A 19,880-nucleotide genomic window follows, 5' to 3' on the forward strand; every position below is an offset into this window, starting at 1 on the left:
GTTTCGTTTTCCTAACATCACATTATCTGACTTTTTCCGCTTGACTCATACCTATACTAGATATTGCAAATAAGGGAAACCATGGGACCTATGTTTCTTTGGGCCTGGCTTACTTCACTTAATATAATTTTTTCCAAGCCTTTCCATTTCCTAACAAATGGGGAAATGTCATTCTTTCTGATGGAGGCATAGAATTCCATTGTGTATATATACCACATCTTCTTGATCCATTCATCTACTGAGGGGCATCTGGGTTGGTTCCATGTCTTAGCTATGGTAAATAATGATGCAATAAACATAGTTGTGCTGGTAGCTTTAGTGTGGCCTTGTTTGTGATCATTTGGGTAAATGCCCAAAAGTGGGATTGCTGGGTCATTGGGGAGCTCTATGTGGAGTCTTTTGAGGAACCTCCATACTGCTTTCCAAAGTGGTTGAACAAGTTTACATTCCCACCAACAATGAAGTAAGGTTCCTTTCTGTCCACATCCCCTCCAGCATCTGTTGTTGTTAGAGTTCTTGATTTTTGCTGTTCTAACTGGAGTGAGGTGATATCTCAATGTTGTTTTGATTTGCATTTCTTTTATGGCTAGGGATGTTGAACATTTCTTCATGTGTCTATTGGCCATCCTTCTTTCTTCTTCAGAGAAGTTTCTCTTTAAGTCTTTCGCCCACTGACTTTTAAGTATGTAATGCCTCATTGAAAAATGCATCTATTGCAGAATTAAATAAAATGCAAAGAGGTACTATTTTGAATGTCTCTGGTATGGCATTTTCAGCATTTGAAAATGAGTAGTTAGTAGTCATAGGAATGTTGAGGAACAGATATATTCTGTCCTCTTAACAATTAGTCAGTTTTCAAAGTTAGGAGTTTCCACAGATGTGAACTGTTTTCTGTTTTAGTATGAGACAATACTAAAATAATGTTTTTTCCAAAGAATGGCAAGTATATTCTGAAAATATTGTATAGTTTGATAACAGTTGATGTCCCTCTGATAAAGAAAGAGCTAATTCAAATTAGCAGCCAAAATGTTCATTTTTTTAAAAGGTAATATACATAGAATAATATTTGCTATACAAATACCGTGAAAATATATTTTATGTAGCTATTTTTAACTTAATTTTAATGTCAAGGTGATATATAGAAGGGATTACAGTAACTATAAGATATTGAATACATGACATGTCAAAATTTTTACCCCCTCCCTCATTTTTCTCACACTTTTCTTCACCCCAATACCCCTCACAAGTTGTAATGTAAATTTTCAACATGTTGTCCTGTGAGTATTGCTATTGCATTGGTTTGCTTTTGTCCTTTGTCTCGACATTTTATTGTTATTCTTCCCTTGCCAAATGAAGATAAATATATATACAATATACAGGATACTGAAATAAAATACTATACTGGACATACCAAAGGGGAAAACACAAAAGAAAAAAAGAAATCACATCGTACCTTAAAAACAACAACCATAAAGAAAAACCGCTCTTTCCATATCTAGCAGTTTATTTTGCTCAGCATCATTTTATATGGTCATTTATACATAGCTATGGAGCCATTCTGCTTATCTGCTAGGACTATCTTAGATATTTAATAGTTATTACAAATGAGGGAAACCATGGAATCTGTTTCTTTGTGTCTTGCTTATTTTTCTTAGTAGGATTTTTCCAAGTCTTTCCATTTCCTTATGAATTGGAAGCATAGACTTACTCTGTACATATATAAACCACATTTTGTCAATTCGTTCATTTACTGAGTGGCATATTGCTTTAAAACATGATTGCATGTAAGTATCACTTAAGACCATTCAAAAATGACAGATGCAAATTGTCATGTCAAAAACGAGCTTTACAATGTCGGTGGAGGGGAGCGGGGGGAAGGATTGGGTGGGGGAGAGGGGGGAGGCTGGGAAGGGAGGTGAAGGGTAAACAAAGGAGGAGGCTGCAATGCTGGGTAAGAAATGTACGCATTATCCTGCCCATGTAATTGTAGCCCCTCTGTACATTATGTTCACAAATAAAATTAAAAAAATGACAGATGCCACCTCACTAGATATTCTAATATCATGATTTCTAAGTAAGATAGTATTTTATGGTGGTACAAGTGTTGAGATATAGGATGAGTCTAAGGTATATATTGCACTGAATTAGACAGGAAGATATACAATATCATGTAGGATAAAAATGGTAGTGACAAAATATTTCCCTTGAGAAAGATATAGGAGGCTGCCAGAAGTATGAAGTAGTTCAGATAATTTTGAAGAACTTAGAAATTCAAGCTCAATTATGTCTCTTTAAATAATAGTTATGTAAGTGGAAGGGCAAAAGAAGGGTAAGAGAAGAAAATAACTGACAGTAGATCATTGTCCCAAGTTAAAGTATAAAAAGACATAATCTATAACTTCTAAGTTAAAGTGAGACCAATATAATACGTCCCACTTAATTTAGGTACATGCAAAATATTTACTTGGCTTTTCCCTACTTATATGCTCCAAAATAAATGAACAGTTATAAGAAAAGTTATGTGATTGCCATTGCTTCAACTTGAACACTGTGCTCAGCCCTATTTTCTCACTTTGCACTTGGAAAACAGTCCCTAAGTTGATGATGTTGTGGCTGATTAGAGTCAGAGTTAGGGGCTTCTACTTGTACAAATATCCCATAATATGTTAAAGCAGTTTCCCCCCACGATATCCAACTACATTGTCTGAATCTGTACTTTGAACACACCCTCACACCTGAGCACATTATTTGAAATTATACTTCAGCTTTTCTTGGCACATTCTACTTTGTACCTTTGTCTTCTTTGCACATTCCTTTTCAGTTCATAGTTGCTCTATTTCCATTTCATCTGTACAAATTGCTAAGAACATTGTTCAACTACCACTCCTTGTTTGTACACGCCCAGTCTATGAATGAAGGTACTTTGTCCATGTTAAGCAATAGGGTAATACTCACTCTCTGAGGAGAAAAGTTCCACAATATAACCCTATGCCCATATTAAAGGATGTAGAATTTAAAGCATTTTGAGACAAACAGTGATATTAGAATTGAAAGGCTTCTTAGGGACATTTTCCTGGAGTTCATTAGTTTACCCAGGAGAAATATATATATCCACAAAATTTGGAGCTATTTAGTAAGTATCCGAATTAACATTAGATCCTAGATGTTGTGTTAATACAAGTCACGATTGTATTATTGTTAAATCAGAATCCTTCACTACTTGACAATGTGTATGAGAAAATGAAAGAAAGGCATTAAAACAAAATGTCTTATCTTTTTAGGAATTTAATCCTAGGGGTGAGAGTAATGTCTGAACTTTTCCATTCAATAAAAGCTTGAAGTTTATAAGAACATTTTCCTACATATAAGAATTATTGTCAGGTTGGTTGACAGGGTTATTTCAGCATGGAGATTTACCTAACAAGAATAAGATTTCAATAGTGTATATGGCAGTTATGATGTGTCAATGGCTATTGAGGCATTTTCTATTCTAAAGAGGAATAAATTCCTGGAGTCTTCTGTCACATCAGTAAAGCTGTATATTCAACCTAATACTTGGTGTTACTTGTCCTACATTTATGAGTAGGCTGATAAGATATCCAAATATATCTAAATATATTTCAATAAAATCCCACAGATATGGGTAGATGGGTCACTAATTGGTACTGTAGGACAAATTAGGCCTGTCTGTTCAAGCTAAAATCTCCTGGCTAAATAAAGTTTTCAAAAATATTCACACAATACCAATGAGTAAAGTTCATGACAGTTATATCTGTATAATATTTCTAAAGTCAGGATTAAAGCATTTATACCCAACATTTAGAATCAACATGATCTGTTGAATTAATGGATCCAGAATTTATGTCTTCACATTCATATCTCAACATTTTACCAATATGACTTTCACCAAAACACTATTTTTATTGAACTTGTCTATGTCCTTTTACTTTCCATATCCAAACAGTAGATTTCCTTCAATATCTTTTTGAAAATTCTTTCCTTCCTTTTCTTCTGTAAATCTGTGTTTATTACTTTTTTGTTTCCTTATTTATCTATTGCCTCCATCTTCTCCACACTGGTACTCACATTGTTCACACTTTAGTCAGAACTTTCCTTTTACTCTTCCCTTTAATAATGTCCCTGATTTCATTATTATTTTTCCTATTCATGTTCATGGATATTTTGATGATGTTCAAACAGACTTGCATCTGTTTAACATAAACCTTAGAACTAGCAGAGAGTTTTTTCCACCTGTAGTCCTTTCACCAAGAATGTAACTAACACAGTTAGGAGACAGAGATGTGGAAACACTTTAGATTTCCTCTTACCCTACCTCCATCCATTAGATAAGATGAATGATCAAGATTTTCTCAGTTTCTGTCACTAATGTAATTTCTATGTACTCCTTTTTATGCCCCTGACACAAGCCTATTGCAAATACCCATCACCAGTCACTCAGTCCTAAAACAACTGTTTACAAAGTATGCATTTCTCCCCATAGTCTTTTCATATTGGTCCTCTCCATCACCCAATGACTCTCCTTGTAAACACACAGAGTGAAGAACTCAGACAAAAATTCTAGTATCATTATTTACTCACAACATTGACTGGTGATCTTACATTTCTCATCTGGAAATGGATGTAATCTACCAGAAATATTGAAGAATATATTTGTTGAATTCTAGAGCAAGGAAAAAGAAATGTGAAGAGTCCTTACATTTTCTAACTTAGCTTTCAAATAAGGAAAGAGTCAAATTCAGTTTGTTGGTATAAAGTCAGAAATAGTTTCATGCTGAAATAAAAATAAATTTTAAATCCTGGCTCTAGAGCCTGTGTCCTTTTATGGTACCTGCAGATATATAAGTAGTATTATGTAAATTGTGTCATGTATTTACAGCTGTAATGAAGAACATACTCTTAATATATCATTGTAAAACATTGGTTATTGAATGGTATCCATATGAGAATGTTATTTGAACTAATCACACAAAGTTGGAACCTACATCTTAGTCCATCAAAATGTGGAAATAAACGATTTTATTTATAAGAAAATAATACCACCAAGAAAGGTGAGTATACATTAGAAAGACTGCTGGAAAAACATTAGGGTTTTTACTGACTCTACCTGCTTATTTGATTGTATTTCCTGATATTCAAACTCTCCTCTTGTTATTCTGTTTTTGTTTTTTATTTTGGTTCGTCATGGGGCCTGGACTCTGGGCCTGGCACTGTTCCTCAGCTCTTCAGCTCAATGCATTCTACCCCTTGAGCCACAGTGCCACTTCTTTCTTTTTCTGCTTATGTGGTGGTGAGGAATCAATCCCAGAGCCTCATTTACGCAAGGCCAGCACTCTGCCACTGAGCCAAATTCCCAGCCCTCCTCCTTTTATTCTTATTGTATGTAGTCCAACGCTGTTTATAACTATGCATTCAATGTGGGAAATCCAACTTCAAAGATGTTTAAGTTTTTTTTTCCTTTTCAATCACAACATCGTCATTATCAGGCTACACTCTGGTCATCATCCTCTCCATCAAAATTATTATTAGCATTATAAGTGCTAATTATTGAACGTCAGATATGTGTGTATTATTTTATTATTATTTGTCTTTTGATTAATAATTTTAATGTTACCACTGTGCATGCCTCCATATTGAAATTTTGAACAAATAAACAAAAAACTAAACCATATCAGATAGCTTGACTACGTGCATATAACAAATTATGGAATACATTTTTTTGAAGCATTGTACATTCTTAATCAGTATGAATTAACTTCCTCATCCCCTAACTACAATCAAATATTTAAGAATTTGGGCAGAACCTTTTCAAGTAATATACTGTAAATGTTACTACAATATCATGTGTATATCAAAAATTCTCTTGAAAGTAATATACTCTACTTTCTATTAAAATATTAGCTTTTTTATTGTAGGAAACTTTTAGAAAAATAGACTGTATATCTTTCAAATGAAAAAGGTCAAAAATAGTAGCATAAATATTTTAGAGGGAGTCTGGCTTCTCTCTCTCTCCCTCTCTCTCTGTATATATATATATATATATATATCTGTCTTCTATATATATAAGTGTTATGTATACAATAGTACATTTTTAGAGATTATTTTTCCTCAGAAATATATACATACATAAAAATTTATGTGTAGAATGATATACATTATAGTGAAACAAGCATCTTAAAATATAATTAAAATTAAAAAAAAAAAACTTCATGAAACCAAGTGCCTGTAACTGACCCTTATAATAGGAGCTATTCAGGGTGCTGAGATCTTAGAATTGTTTTCTAAACTAGCCCAGACAGAAAAGTACTTGTTAGATTCTTATCTCCAATTAACCATTAGAAACAACACCCACAACAACAAAATTTATCACATTAATTTCACAAAGGCCTCTTTTAACTACTGTGAACATTTCTTAGAAACATGAATACATACCCCTGGAAAATGTTAAGTAAAAAGTCCAGAATATTTACGTCTATGTTAAAGACATGACTATTTAGATTGTTTAAGATATTTAGGTAATGATTAGAAGTTAAGAATAATGATAGATAGGTAATATATTGGGACTGTTTTTTTCATTCTATTTTACAATAGCAATAAAATGATATTTATCATCATTATATAAAATTACTCTTGCTTGGTATTTGAATTATCATAAGTGATAAATATTTTTAAATGATTTCCAAAGCAAAGGAATATCAATTCTTTTGTAATTTCAAAAAGATTAAGAAAATGATTTCAAGACTGGTTCACCCTAAGTCTATATTTGTTTTCTTGTTCTAGTTTTCATATGTTAGTAGAAATTAAAATTCCAAAAATTTAATGGACATTGGCATTCAGGAACATCTTCACATACACTAATATTGGAGTCCCTTAAGTGGAATTGTTTTATTTCATTTGTTGCTCACAAATAAATCAAGATTATTTTGTATTTTGTTCTTTTCACTGCTTTTGGCTTTTATCTTGAGAATATGTTTTTCCTAGCAAAGTAGAGATAAGCAATTGAATTAAGTAAGTAACATATGACTTTCATAAAATGCAGATGCACAGATTTGGGTCTTCTGTCATTTGCTAAAACTTCCTTCCAGAAAAGTTTCTCAATTACTTAGAAGTTTTTCCCCTTCCCCTCCACAAGTTATACTGACATCAAATACAGTGAAAGCAGGGGCTATACTGTGGAGGAGGGAGGAACAAAGAAATAATCTTATAAATGTGTTAGAAACAATCGCATGAGAGAAAAAATAACATTTGAATACATATTTTAGGGTTCATTTCCCTAACATCACCTTATCTGACCTTTTCTGCTTGACTCAGACATATACTAGATATTGCAAATAAGGGAAAGCATCGGGGAAAAAATAGGGCTACAGGTGGACCCATTGCAACAATGAGATGTACAAGTCATTATGTCAAAAAGGAATTTACAACTTTGGTGGGGGGATAGCGGGGAGGATTGTGTGGGGAGGGGGGGAGGGAGGGAAGGGATGGGAAGGGGAAACAAAGGAGGAGGCTACAATGCTTGATAAGAAATGTACTCATTATCTTGTCCATGTAATTGTAACCCCTCTGTACATTATTTTCACAATAAAAAAAATAAAAATAATAAAAATATTACTTAGAAGTGATGCATAATTCCTAGGTAGTCCAGTTATCACATATACTTTTGGATTGAGTTATCTCTGTATAAACTCAAACGGACAAAATACCCTCAAAACAAACAGAAATCACATCTTTGTTTTAAATGCAGTAGTTTACAAAGAGTTTTTCGCCAACACCAAAAACATCTTTTTAGCTATTCTGCATTTTGTGTGAAGAAGTATTAACAATAGTTTTTTTTCCTGACATGCAATTCACTTACAATATATTATCTCTTTTTATTATATACATTTTAGTGCTTTGGAAGTAAATTGTACCTTCATAGGTTTTCAAAGCCTAATTTTCACAAACTTGCATCTTCAAATAGAAATGCTATAAATTTTAGAACAGACATTAAAATTAAAATAGATGTAAAATTCAGTTACAGGAATTTGTCCAGCATACATCCTCTATAGTATGTCTTTTCAAAATTTGTTTTTGGGGATTATTTCCAGGGTCTCACGCATACTATTGAATTTCACTGTCAATAAACTACATTCTCTGTCCAAAAAAGTTTTTTACTTCTGTTTAATACATTCATAGAAGTGTAATGCCTGGATCCTATACAATTCTCTTTCACCTTTTGAAGACTTCAAAACTTGTTTGCTAAAATGATTGCAGTATTATACAAATCGATCACTATGAGAAATATATCAATTTCTTCACAAATGCATTACTATATTTTGCATCCTCTTTTTATATTATGGTCATACTAGTGAGTTTTCATTTTATTATTTCTTACACACCAAAGAGTAGCTTATTTCATATGCTCCTCCTATTGACTATTAATTTCAATATGTTATTTAAAGAAATATCATATTCAGGAAAAAATTTATATAGAATTAGAAGATATAAAAATACTTAAGTTTCAGAATCATTGTAGCATTAACAAATATGTGCCCTCTATCTGTTTTATATGGTTTCATTTCTGTTTTAGTGGCCTTTGAATTATGAAAGGTTATCACTTGATATAATCAAGTTCTTGCTTTTCTTTAGCAACTAATGTTTTCCATGTCAAATTTTTAGAAACCTTACTGATCCAATGTCATGAATTTTTACATTTATGTTTTATAGGTTTTTACATCTTACATTTAGTTTGATAATCATTCTTTATAAGGATTGAGGTAGGCCAAGTGCCGGTGGCTCACGCCTGTAGTCCTAGCTACGCAGGAGGCTGAGATCTGAGGATCGTGGTTTAAAGCCAGCCCTGGCAGGAAAGTCCATGAGATTCTTATCTCCAATAAACCACTAGAAAACCGGAAGTTTTGCTGTTGCTCAAAGAGGTAGAGTGCTCACCTTGAGCTGAAGAGCACAGGGACAGCGCCCATGCCCAGAGTTCAAACCCCATGACCTGGATACAAACAAACAAAGGATTGAGGTAGTAGTCTAAGATCATTCTTTAAATCTAGAGAGGCAATAGTGCCAATACAACCATTTAAGATTCTGTTTTTATTTCATAAAGTCATAGCATCCTTTTCAAAATCTGTGGACCATAAAACTAAGAATTTATTTTTGACAAATCTGTTACCTTCTTCTATGTGTCTGTTCTTATAGTAGAACTATGTTATCTTCACTAAACATGGTAATATGATTCAAAGCTAGTATGAAGGCTCAAGCTACACCATTTTACAAGATTTCTCTGACTGACTTGTATTCCTTGAATTTACATACGAGATTATTGAGCTGGTGAACCAATATTCTACAGAGATATCTAGATGTTTGATAGTCACTCATATTTCCCAACTTGTGAAAACAAAAACCCCTGATATTATGTATAGAAAAATGTCTTTAGAGATTGCTCAAAGCAACTAAAATTAATTTAGGAATGAGTTAAGATTTAGATAACATTATAGCATAATAAAGTTGAATGATAACTACTTGAGCTGTACTGCAGAAGAGAGGGGAGGGGAAGAATGGTGGACCACATAGGAGCTGTATGTCATTGGTATTGTTTCAAAAACAGAAAGACTTCAGAGAAGAGAAGGAGAAAAATAAACTGTCCTGAATCTAGTTTGTTTTTAATCCACCTGATAGTTTGGACTGAAAGTCCGATAACATGGGAAAAATAAAATAGAAAATAAAGCATTGTATAGAGCTGTTACAATGTAAAAAATTTGCAATAGGAATATAATTAATTTTAAAAGAAATAAGAGAAAGAATATCAATAACAATTGCTAAAGTGGATAGAAGATGGATCACATTTTATCATATATAATTTTGAAAAAGCATACTAGCAATGAAAATTTAAAAGTCATAACTTAAATACAATTTGTATTACAACTAGACAGTATAGTTCAGTGGTAAAACATTGGCCTAACATATGTGAAGCAATTGTGTGATCTCCCAAGCATTACAAAGTACACACAGAAAAAACCCACATAAACACACACACACACACACCACACACACATATTTGGAATATTGTTATTATCATATTAAACAGAGGAAATTATCACAAACAATAAAAGTACTTTAATATATAAAATCATAATATTGCTCATACTATTTAAAAGTTTAGTAGAAATAAAATATTCATAAGATAATTGGATTCTTATAGATTAAGTAAATTGAAAATTAAGATATAAAAGACATGTGAAATTTTCAAACAAGTTTTAAATAATAAACATTTTGAAACATGTATCCTTTTATTTTGACAAAAGATTGATGTTACTGGTGTTTTAACTCAAGATTTAGAATATGATAACCAGGTGCTCTATATCTTGCTAGGGATGGCTATATCTCTAATCATTTCACTCTGGAAATTTTATGATAAGTTCTCATAGTTTCCCAGTCTCTCCTGAATTACAAACCTTATTTACACTTCCCACCATAGTTAAAAAATGGAAACCACAAATCACTATGCCAAGCTCAACCAGTTTTCTTTTTTTTAATTCAAGTATAAATATTTCCAAAAAGTGACCATGTAATGAAGCCTTTTTAATAAAGTATGTGATTCTTGAAAATACAGTATTTGTTACTTGGACAAATATGTTTAGAACTATAAGAAAATAAATATATTTAAATTCACCAACCATATAAAATTTAAGAAAATAATTTTTAAATATTCACATGTTAACTATTTTGAAAGCAAAATATATGCCTGAATAATTTACATGTGTTAAAATTATGCAAAACTAAATTAACTAATCCTACAACTCTGAAAAAAGAATTGGCCTAAAGAAACGAAAATAATTAAGTTCAAAATTTGAAATTTAGAAAATTAAATGAAGTAACTTAAGTAACTGTAAGCCCTCTGTATATCAGTTTTATAATAAAAAATGCATTAACAAAGAAAGAAAAGTACCCAGTGGACAATAGCGACAGGAAAAGTATCAGTAGTTTTTTTTTGAGTGTGCAAAAAAATCAATGGAAAAGATAACAATGTTCTTTCCATAATAAATGTACTCATTACCTTATTTATGTAACTGTATCCCCTCTGTACATTACCTTTACAATAAAATTAAATTGAAATTAAAAATAAACTAAATAATATACCAATTAAGAATTCGTAGAGAGCTAGGAAGGTGACTCATTGGTAGAGCTCTTGCCTTGCATTCTTGAGGCCCTGAGTTCGTTTCCTCAACATCACATAAACAGGAAAAAAAAGCCGGAAATTGCACTGTGGCTCAAGTGGTGGAGTGCTAGCTTTGAACTAGCCTTGAGGAACAGCGCCCAGGCCCAGAGTTCAGGTCCCACGACCAGACCCCCCACCAAAAAAAAAAAAAAAAAACAAACCAGAATTACTAGAAACCATTGGTTAAAAACTTTTAAAAAACTGGCCTAAGTACCCAAGTAATATAATTTGATGATACTATTTAAATAGTTCAAATTCAGCAGAGAAGCCAAAAGTTTAAAAACTGTTACAAAGTAAAGTAATAAATCAGAATATTTATTACTAATAATAATCATAAGATGAATTTATAGTGGTAGTCAAATATGTAAGAAATGAGGCAATTTGCCATTTGTTTGCACTGAATAAGTGAGAAAGAATTTTCTAGGTCTTTTTAAATATATAATAACTTTAATGAAGAAACTATTCATCATATGATAATTAGATGAAGCTGATATTAGAGTAAAGAGCAGATTGTACTAAGTTTTTGGATGTTTAAGTATATACTTACTTTGGTTGTGGGAAATTGTGTTCATCTTGGGGTATTGTTTTTGTTAGACTGGTGTCATATCAGTGATTAATTTTAGGATAGGGGTTCCCTTTCCACAAGAACATGAACCTGATCTGTCTTTTTAGCCTCCCCATTATCAATGGCATAAGAGTTGCACACCAACTTGTCTAGATTCCTACCTTGGCTGGCCTGGATTCTGCAGTCCTTCCAACCTCAACCTATAGATAGTGCAGGAGGGTGCAAATGATCCAATGCACCCAGCTATAGATTGAGAAAAATTTCTACTAATCTTTTGGCCTGGGTTCTGTTCTCAAGCTTCCTCAGTAGTTAAGAGTTCAGATGGGAGCCCCTGGTGCCAAGCAGTAAGAGTATTTCTTAAAGCAACTAGACATATATATGACTTAGGCATGTGAACACCTCAGGACAAGAATAAAAGAGCAGTGAAGCGTAGAGGACAGGCCTAATTTTAACTAGCTACTTGGAAGCTGAATAAGCTTAGCTAGCTACTCTGGAGGCTGAGATATGAAGACCACTATTCAAAGCCAGTCCAATCATGAAAATACATGTGATTATCTCTGAAAAACCAAAAGTAGAACAATGGCTCAAGTGGTAAACCTCTATCCTTGGTCACAGAAGCTTAAGCATGATGAATGAATGAATGAGCACTTGCACATGGGCATGTGTGTACACAAATGCATGTGTACACACACATCCACACACACACACACACATGAGTATTTCAATGCGAAGTTCTTTTTTTACCTTGCTGTACTCTATTTCCCTGTCTTAGTTTACAAATTAACAAAATCAACTAAGCACCTATTTATATACAACTCATCGTGTTTCTCTAAACTCAACTATCTTTTTGGAAGCATGCTTTTATTTGACCCAAATGTAAACTATTCAGGAATTTGATTCTTCTCCCTCAATTCTGTAGAATTAGATTATTGTTTAGCTCCCTCCAAGCAATATAATTTTGTGAAATCCTGCATCAAGCAAAATATTTCTTTCACTAGAAGGGAAGCTTCTGTCAAACAATTAATAATAGGTTTTTCTTCTCCTTGCTAGTATCTGTAGTTTTATTATCTTCATATATTTCATGATCTGTCTGTGTATAACAAAGACTGCTGTAAAAATAAAAAGACTCTTCACAGCACTTATCATTTATATACCATCCATAGGTATGAAGGTGTTTAAATATTACTGAAATTGCTTTGGAACAAATCATATTCACATTGACTATCGTGAAAAATAAGAATTGGTTTCTCAGCACTTTAGGTAAGAACTTTTTTGAAAGAAACAAAAGGAAAAGTAGGAACAACTCAACATATATATTCAAATGAAACAAAACAACCCAAGAAAACAAATTAATTCAGTACTCATGAACTTGCAGGAAATGCAAAGATTTTTCAAAAAAACATCAGCTATGACAAGCTTATGAAAATCCTGACTACATGGGAGTCTACTCTTGTGAGGATAGAGGTTAAAGCCCAGACTGGACAGAAATATCTGTACACAATGCCATGTACCTGTTATTCTAAATTCCAGGAAGAATAATATAACATGGACTGAGCCCAAGATCATACACAAGTATCTGAAAAATAATCAGGATGATTTAGGGCTGGGGACATGACAAAGTGGTAAGAACACCCATTTAGGGGACACAAGACACTCAATTCAAACTCTAATATTTGGGTATTATGTAAAAAGCTATGATTTTAAATAATTGGAATAATTGAAATATTTGAGTATTTGAGTGGAAAAATGCATGAGAGAGATAGAATGAACCCATGGTGCAATACTTTCAACTTAAGTGAAAATGTTTTATGGTACTTCAGAGAAAACAGAGTTACCTTGCAAATGAGCATGGTTGTACATTTGGGTGATGGAAATACTTTACTTACACAGGTGTAAATTAAATAGATTTTTTTAGGTAGATTGTACTTCTTGAACTAAGAGCCTGGATGATGTCCCTGAGATTTTTCTCTCAAGACTACCACTCTACTACTTTGAGCCACAGTTCCAATTCTGATTTTCTGTTGGTTGTTTGGTGATAATAGGATACTAGACATTCTTGCCCAGGATGGCTTCAAACCATGATTGTCAGATCACAGCCCCCCGAGTAACCAGGATGCCAGGCATGAGCTGTCGATAGTTTTCATAATTTAGTAAATTGTACAGTTACTGAAGTTGTACATTATCATTGTAACCTGTGTAATATATGTGTGTATGTATATATCAATGCATAGGGATAGAAATATTTTAACATATTTTTGTATCTACAGTAGATTTATGAAATTATCCATTATAAAATAAAATGGAAACAAAAGTTAATAAGGATCAAAACAAAGGAAATTATCACATGTTTCTTGATGTTTAATGGAATACGAATTGCGAGAATCAGTTTGGGAAAACCATCTCTACGTTAACAAAATGGATAAGAGGCATTAATTCCAATCCATCTATTAGCCCATATTGTGCAACCTCACACATGAGTGTCAAAATCAAACAACACTTTTTGCCTTTGCTTTTAACTCACCTGTTATAATTTACGGGTTAGATGAAGTAATCAAATAAAGAATAAAATAATGTTATGTGAGGCTATGAATTAAAGGTGAAAATGATTTTAAACATGATAATAGCTAATTAACTTGAATATTTCTTACTTTTACTTTGTCATGTCCCTCATTCCCATATTAGGAAAGTATATAGAAGGTTCTCACTGAATTATATGTACAATTATGAAAAAAAAGTATTGAAAGAATATGGGCACAATGTGGTTTTAGCTTATTGAGACCTGTAGGGAGAAGTGTGTTTTTGAGGACTTGCAATACATTGTGATGAAGATGAAATGAGGGATGTGCTTATTCTGGAAAACTGGCTAGGGGATTGCTCCCATAAAGGTAGTAATGAATTCTTCCGAAAGGTTACAGTAAAGTCACTTTCACAAGCATGTTCACTGCTGCACAATTCACCGTAGCCAAGTTACGGAAACAGCCCAGATGCCCTTTGGCGGAGTGATGGTTGGAGAAAGTGTGGCACATATACACAATTGGATTGCACCTATCCATTTTTAAGACTGTTACATTATTTGCAAAGAAATGGATAGATCTAAAAATTTATTAAGTGAACAAAGTCAGAGCCAGACACACAAAGGACCCATGTTCTGTCTCATATTTGGAAGCTAGAAATTTATACAAGTTTACACAAAAATATTAACCAAAGCATGCGATTTGCAGAGGAGTATTTCAAAGGTGTAATTTCTTATAAAATTGAACTTTACTCCAACAAAATTAATAGCAGGTAACTATCATTTGGACGATGTGAGTGGAAGTCAAAAGGAAGGAATAAAGAGAGTTATGGAGGAAGAGAGTGAAGGTATAATATTCAATGCAACTGTATAAAACTAGAAAAAATTAAAGTGGAAGTGGCGCTGTAGCTCAAGAAGTGGCACTGTAGCTCAAGTGGTAGAGCACTCGCCTTGAGTTGAAGAGCTGAGGGACAACGCCTAGGCCCAGAGTTCAAGCCCCATGACTGACAAAAAAAAAAAAAAATTAAAGTGGGATGAAGTTTGGAAGGGTGTGGAAAAGTTATATAAAGATCCATTATATTAAAAAACTGATTTGTTGAATGGAAATTCCCTTGTACAAGTATTTAAGATAAGAAAATTATAATTAAAAACAATGGAGACATCTGATCATAAATTCTATTTCCAACTCTTTTAAAAATAAAAATTATTTGTTCTATAATTTGATCAGAGGAATGGATTTTGTGGCTAGCTATATCATTGCACATCTGTCTCTCTCTTCCTCTTTCCTTCTCATGGTTCTCATAGGGAATATGATTACTCCATAATTATCCTAATTTATTTCGCTTTTATAGTTTTTCACATCATTTCACTTTCTGCTCTGTCATTTCCCAATTCATTTACATATAAGGCATTATTTCCTATTTTCTCATTCCTAGAATAAGCTGCACATGAAGACACCACTGGTCCTCATTTTCAGTTTGTCCCTTTGAATACAGAGGAAAATCTTTCCTCTGCTCTCTACCAAATCTCTACTCTCCAGTTAGAATAATTTAGAATAGTAAAAATGAAAAAAGAGAAAATAAATAATAGTGAAAAAAACAGATGCAGAAAATTCACCGGAATAACGATGAATATACACCTCTTCATCTAGAAGCCTACTGTGGACACTTAGACATTGTCCATGAGTTGGTGGCTCAAAGCAGATATTCATGGAATAACTGTGAAAGGCTGGATATCCTTGCACAGTACTTATACATGGAATAATACCAGAGTGGCTTCTTTATTTCATCATGATGCAGACACCAGTGGCCAAACTAATGGCCTCTTGACCACCTTGCTGCTGGGTATAGATATAGCAAAGATACGCTGGATCTCCTTCTGTTGAACCATTATATCAAACCAGATCTGAAGCACAACTTAGAAGAAACTGCATTTGATATTACCAAAAGGATAAGTATGTATCACTACCTCTTTGAAGTTGTGGAAAGCTGTACAAATTGTTCTCTTAAGTGCTAATGTTTCCATTAAGTTTCTTAAATTTCAAAATTGCCAGTCCATCCCATGTGTCCATACAAAATATTTTCACAATAACAAGCAACAGCAATATTTTACTTTAGAAATTCATGGATTCCATGGTATTCTTCCAAGTGAATTGCCTGATTTTGATGTCAAAATATATTCGAGTTGTTTGTATACATCAATAATGATATCTATAGAGTTTGTGATTTTTTTAAATCAGAAATAATTTTAACTTATCTGTTGAAATGAGTAGTAGAGAAACTAAAGATATTTCTGGTGCTTGTCTGAAAAAAGTATATTTTAAAATATTTATATTCTGTTTGTATAATGTCCATAATCTATTTCTTTCTCTCCTAGATATAATACTTTGAATTCGACATTATATTATAATATATAGGTCCATTAATAAATGTGTTCTTTCAGATTGCGTTCCATATAGGAACAGTTTAAGATTCCTTTAATTCCTAGGTCCTTATAGAATTTTATTTCTTTGGGATAAAATGACAATGTTATCTTATTTCAAAAGTTTTATAAAGGTTATCCTATATAAAGGCCTTTATAAAAAGGTGAAGATTGAATTCACTCATGTCAAACTAACTTTTATTTCTATGAATTATATGTATTATTACACTTGTATATTTGTAATCAACTTTTTCATAACTGTTTTTCATTTCTTGCATCTGAAGAATGAAAAATATGGAATACTTCACAAATTTTCATATCATCCTTGTGCAAAAGCCATGTTAATCTCTGTATTGTAATTCAGGTAGACATGCTGCTGAAGCATGTAGTATCTTGTAAATTTACGTAGTTAATGATGCAAACTTAAGATAGGCATATATCCTTGGTTGCCTATTTGCAACCAGGAAACCTATTGTTCCCAAATTTGCTATTCATCTTATTTCTGCAAAATTCTGTGTATGGTGGAAAAAACTTATATTGTTTGTTCAATTGCTCACATTTGCAATTTTTTGTCAAAAACTATTTTAAGTCTTTTTCATTTGAAATTTGATCATACATTGAAGCCTTCATAGCTAGGTCCAAAGGTGATGGATTTTCAAGTACTTATTTTTTAACTGATTTAGCTTTGTGGAGCTAATGGATTCAAAGTAAGCCTTGCTTAAGAGCTACTTCTAAACTTCTGCAGCTTAAAACTTCCCAAATGAGGTCTTACTGGCACAAATGTCTGCCTGACCCTTTACCCTTGCTCCATGTAAGAACAGACCTACCAGAATATCTTACCCTGACAGCATAGATTGTTTTATTGGAGCAAAACTAATCTTAGTTACAAAGGATCATAAAGTGATGAACAGTTCAGACAGAACTGTTCAGACTAAGCCAGGCGCTGATGGCTCATGCCTGTAATCCTATCTACTCAGGAGGCTCCAGGAGAAGTCCATATGTTTCTCCTTGTTATTAGGCCTTAAATTGGTAATGTTTTAATCACAGTGTTTCCTCTTGCCTCTAGGCTGTACATCTCCGAATGGTAAAGCTTTAAGTTTAATTCTACCAAACACTGAGGTAGAGGTAATGGAATAATATTTTAAAACAGTTGCCTTTGTTACCTTAACCACAAGAGAAAAATGCAAAGCATTTTCTTATATTATATATACTTATATATTTTATATTTATGTGCTGATTTTATATTTCACACAGTGAATCTTACTGGAATTAATTTATAATTGGACAAATTAATTGATATTTATTACAATAAATAGATTGGAATATAAATAATCAGGATTAGAATATATATTAGAATATAAAAAGTATCAATGCAATGTTTTCAGTGTAAACTTGTGATACCTTCTAATTGTTCTTGGTTTCTGAATTCACATGGTAAAAAAACCAATGTTGTTTTCTTTAATCTATAAGGGATTTTACTCTGCTGCTCTGTTTATTGTTTTAACTCGCTGGTCCCAAACTGTTTTTCTCCATATTTCTGAAGCATTCCTACTGATTATACTCAAATTTTGCTGATATGATGTCTAAAAGGTATTATTCTTCCAGAGGATCCACGGGTCCTAGAATCCCAGGTCCCAGTTACCTGCATCATCAAATAACTAGGGCAAGAGATCTCACCGAGGCCCATGCAACATACCAACAGAAAGTAATTGAAGACCCATCTTAATTTCTCATTTCCTATATTTCAGGGGCCCAATTCCTTAAAATGCAGGAATTAGCAGTAAGCACTTGGGAAATGCAAGGCAACTTAAAATGCAATATGAAATCACAAAATGTGAAAGTACAGTAATTCAAATTTTCTATTTTCAGATGACCATCCCATAGGAGTGAACAAGACCACAAATGTCACAAAATGATTTGTAATACCCATCTTCTAATCATTAATGAATGATTTCGGTCCAGCATCATCAGGCCAAAAAAATAGTTCCTGGAAAGATAGATCCATAAATGATCTACCAATGCTAGGAATATTTGTCATACAGTTCAAATATAATTCAGAAAAAACATTGATTGAGAAGAACCTTATTGCTTCAAAACACTAGTACTTCAGTCAAACTTGGTTCTGTAGTGTAAAAAGGTTGTCATTCTCAAACCAATGATAACCTACATTTAATCTCCTGAAAGTATATTCCTTTTCAAATAAACTTTTTAAAAACACATTTGCCAAAATAACACTTTACAAGTAGATGATATTTAGTGACGTTACTAGTTTTTCAAGTATAGGGAGCAAGTTAAAATAGAGTTGATTTTTTTACCCAGCACTAATGCCAAACAGGTTCAACCATTCATTAAAGTGTAGAAATAGGACCCCTCACCATTTGTGTTTTTCAGTAGGTGCTTTCGAAAATTTGTTAAATAGATCAGCCTCCCATATTTCAAACCAAAACATTAGCTAATAAAGTAAATTTCATCACATAAAAAATACTTTTTAAAAAGTCATGAATAGTTGCCCTATCATATGGTGTTTTATGTTTTCCCTATCTAACATAGTAAGAAATATGACTTTAAGTCTTGAATATGGGTACTCATCAGAGATTTGACAAACATAAAATATGTCTTCTTTCTCTATCATATTCCTCTACAGTAGTAAATTTTAGTTTTCTTCTTTTTCCAAAACTCATAGGTAGTAGAAAATATTATCCCATGTAAAATAAAATAATCACAAACCACTTTCCAAAGCCATAGGAATACATTCTCAGCCATTTTTAAACTTTCTTGTTGACTACAGATTAATCTTCCAAATGGAGGGGAATAAAATCAGGTCTAGGTGCTTCATGTCTCCAGGTTTGCAAATTGTTACTTCAGATGAATGAATTATGGAAATATAAGCTGACATCAGTTTAAGTATATGCAGAATTGAAACTCCATGGAATGTATATAAACCTTTCAAAGTAGGAGCAGACAGTTTAACAGAATGACTATCAGGAAGTTGAAACCAGAGAGGAATAATTGTAAAGACATAGAATGAATGAAAAATGGCACAAGGTTCAAGTACAGCTAGAATACTCAATGTACACATGTGAGAAAGGAAGTGGTAAATCGGAAATAAATCTTGTAGAAGGGGTTGGTTGAGAAGGATAGAAGGAGTGACTCTGATC

The 19,880-nt window shown here is 32.8% G+C and overlaps 1 pseudogene; it reads right to left on the reverse strand.

Moving 5' to 3' along the window:
* Positions 1-17,010: 17,010 nt before the first annotated feature.
* LOC122099900 lies at positions 17,011-17,107 on the reverse strand (annotated as a pseudogene).
* Between the last annotated feature and the right edge of the window lie 2,773 nt (positions 17,108-19,880).

Source organism: Dipodomys spectabilis, unplaced genomic scaffold (genome assembly GCF_019054845.1).
Source record: "Dipodomys spectabilis isolate Male_0828 unplaced genomic scaffold, ASM1905484v1 ptg000545l, whole genome shotgun sequence".
In the NCBI taxonomy this organism is placed as follows: Eukaryota; Metazoa; Chordata; class Mammalia; order Rodentia; family Heteromyidae; genus Dipodomys; species Dipodomys spectabilis.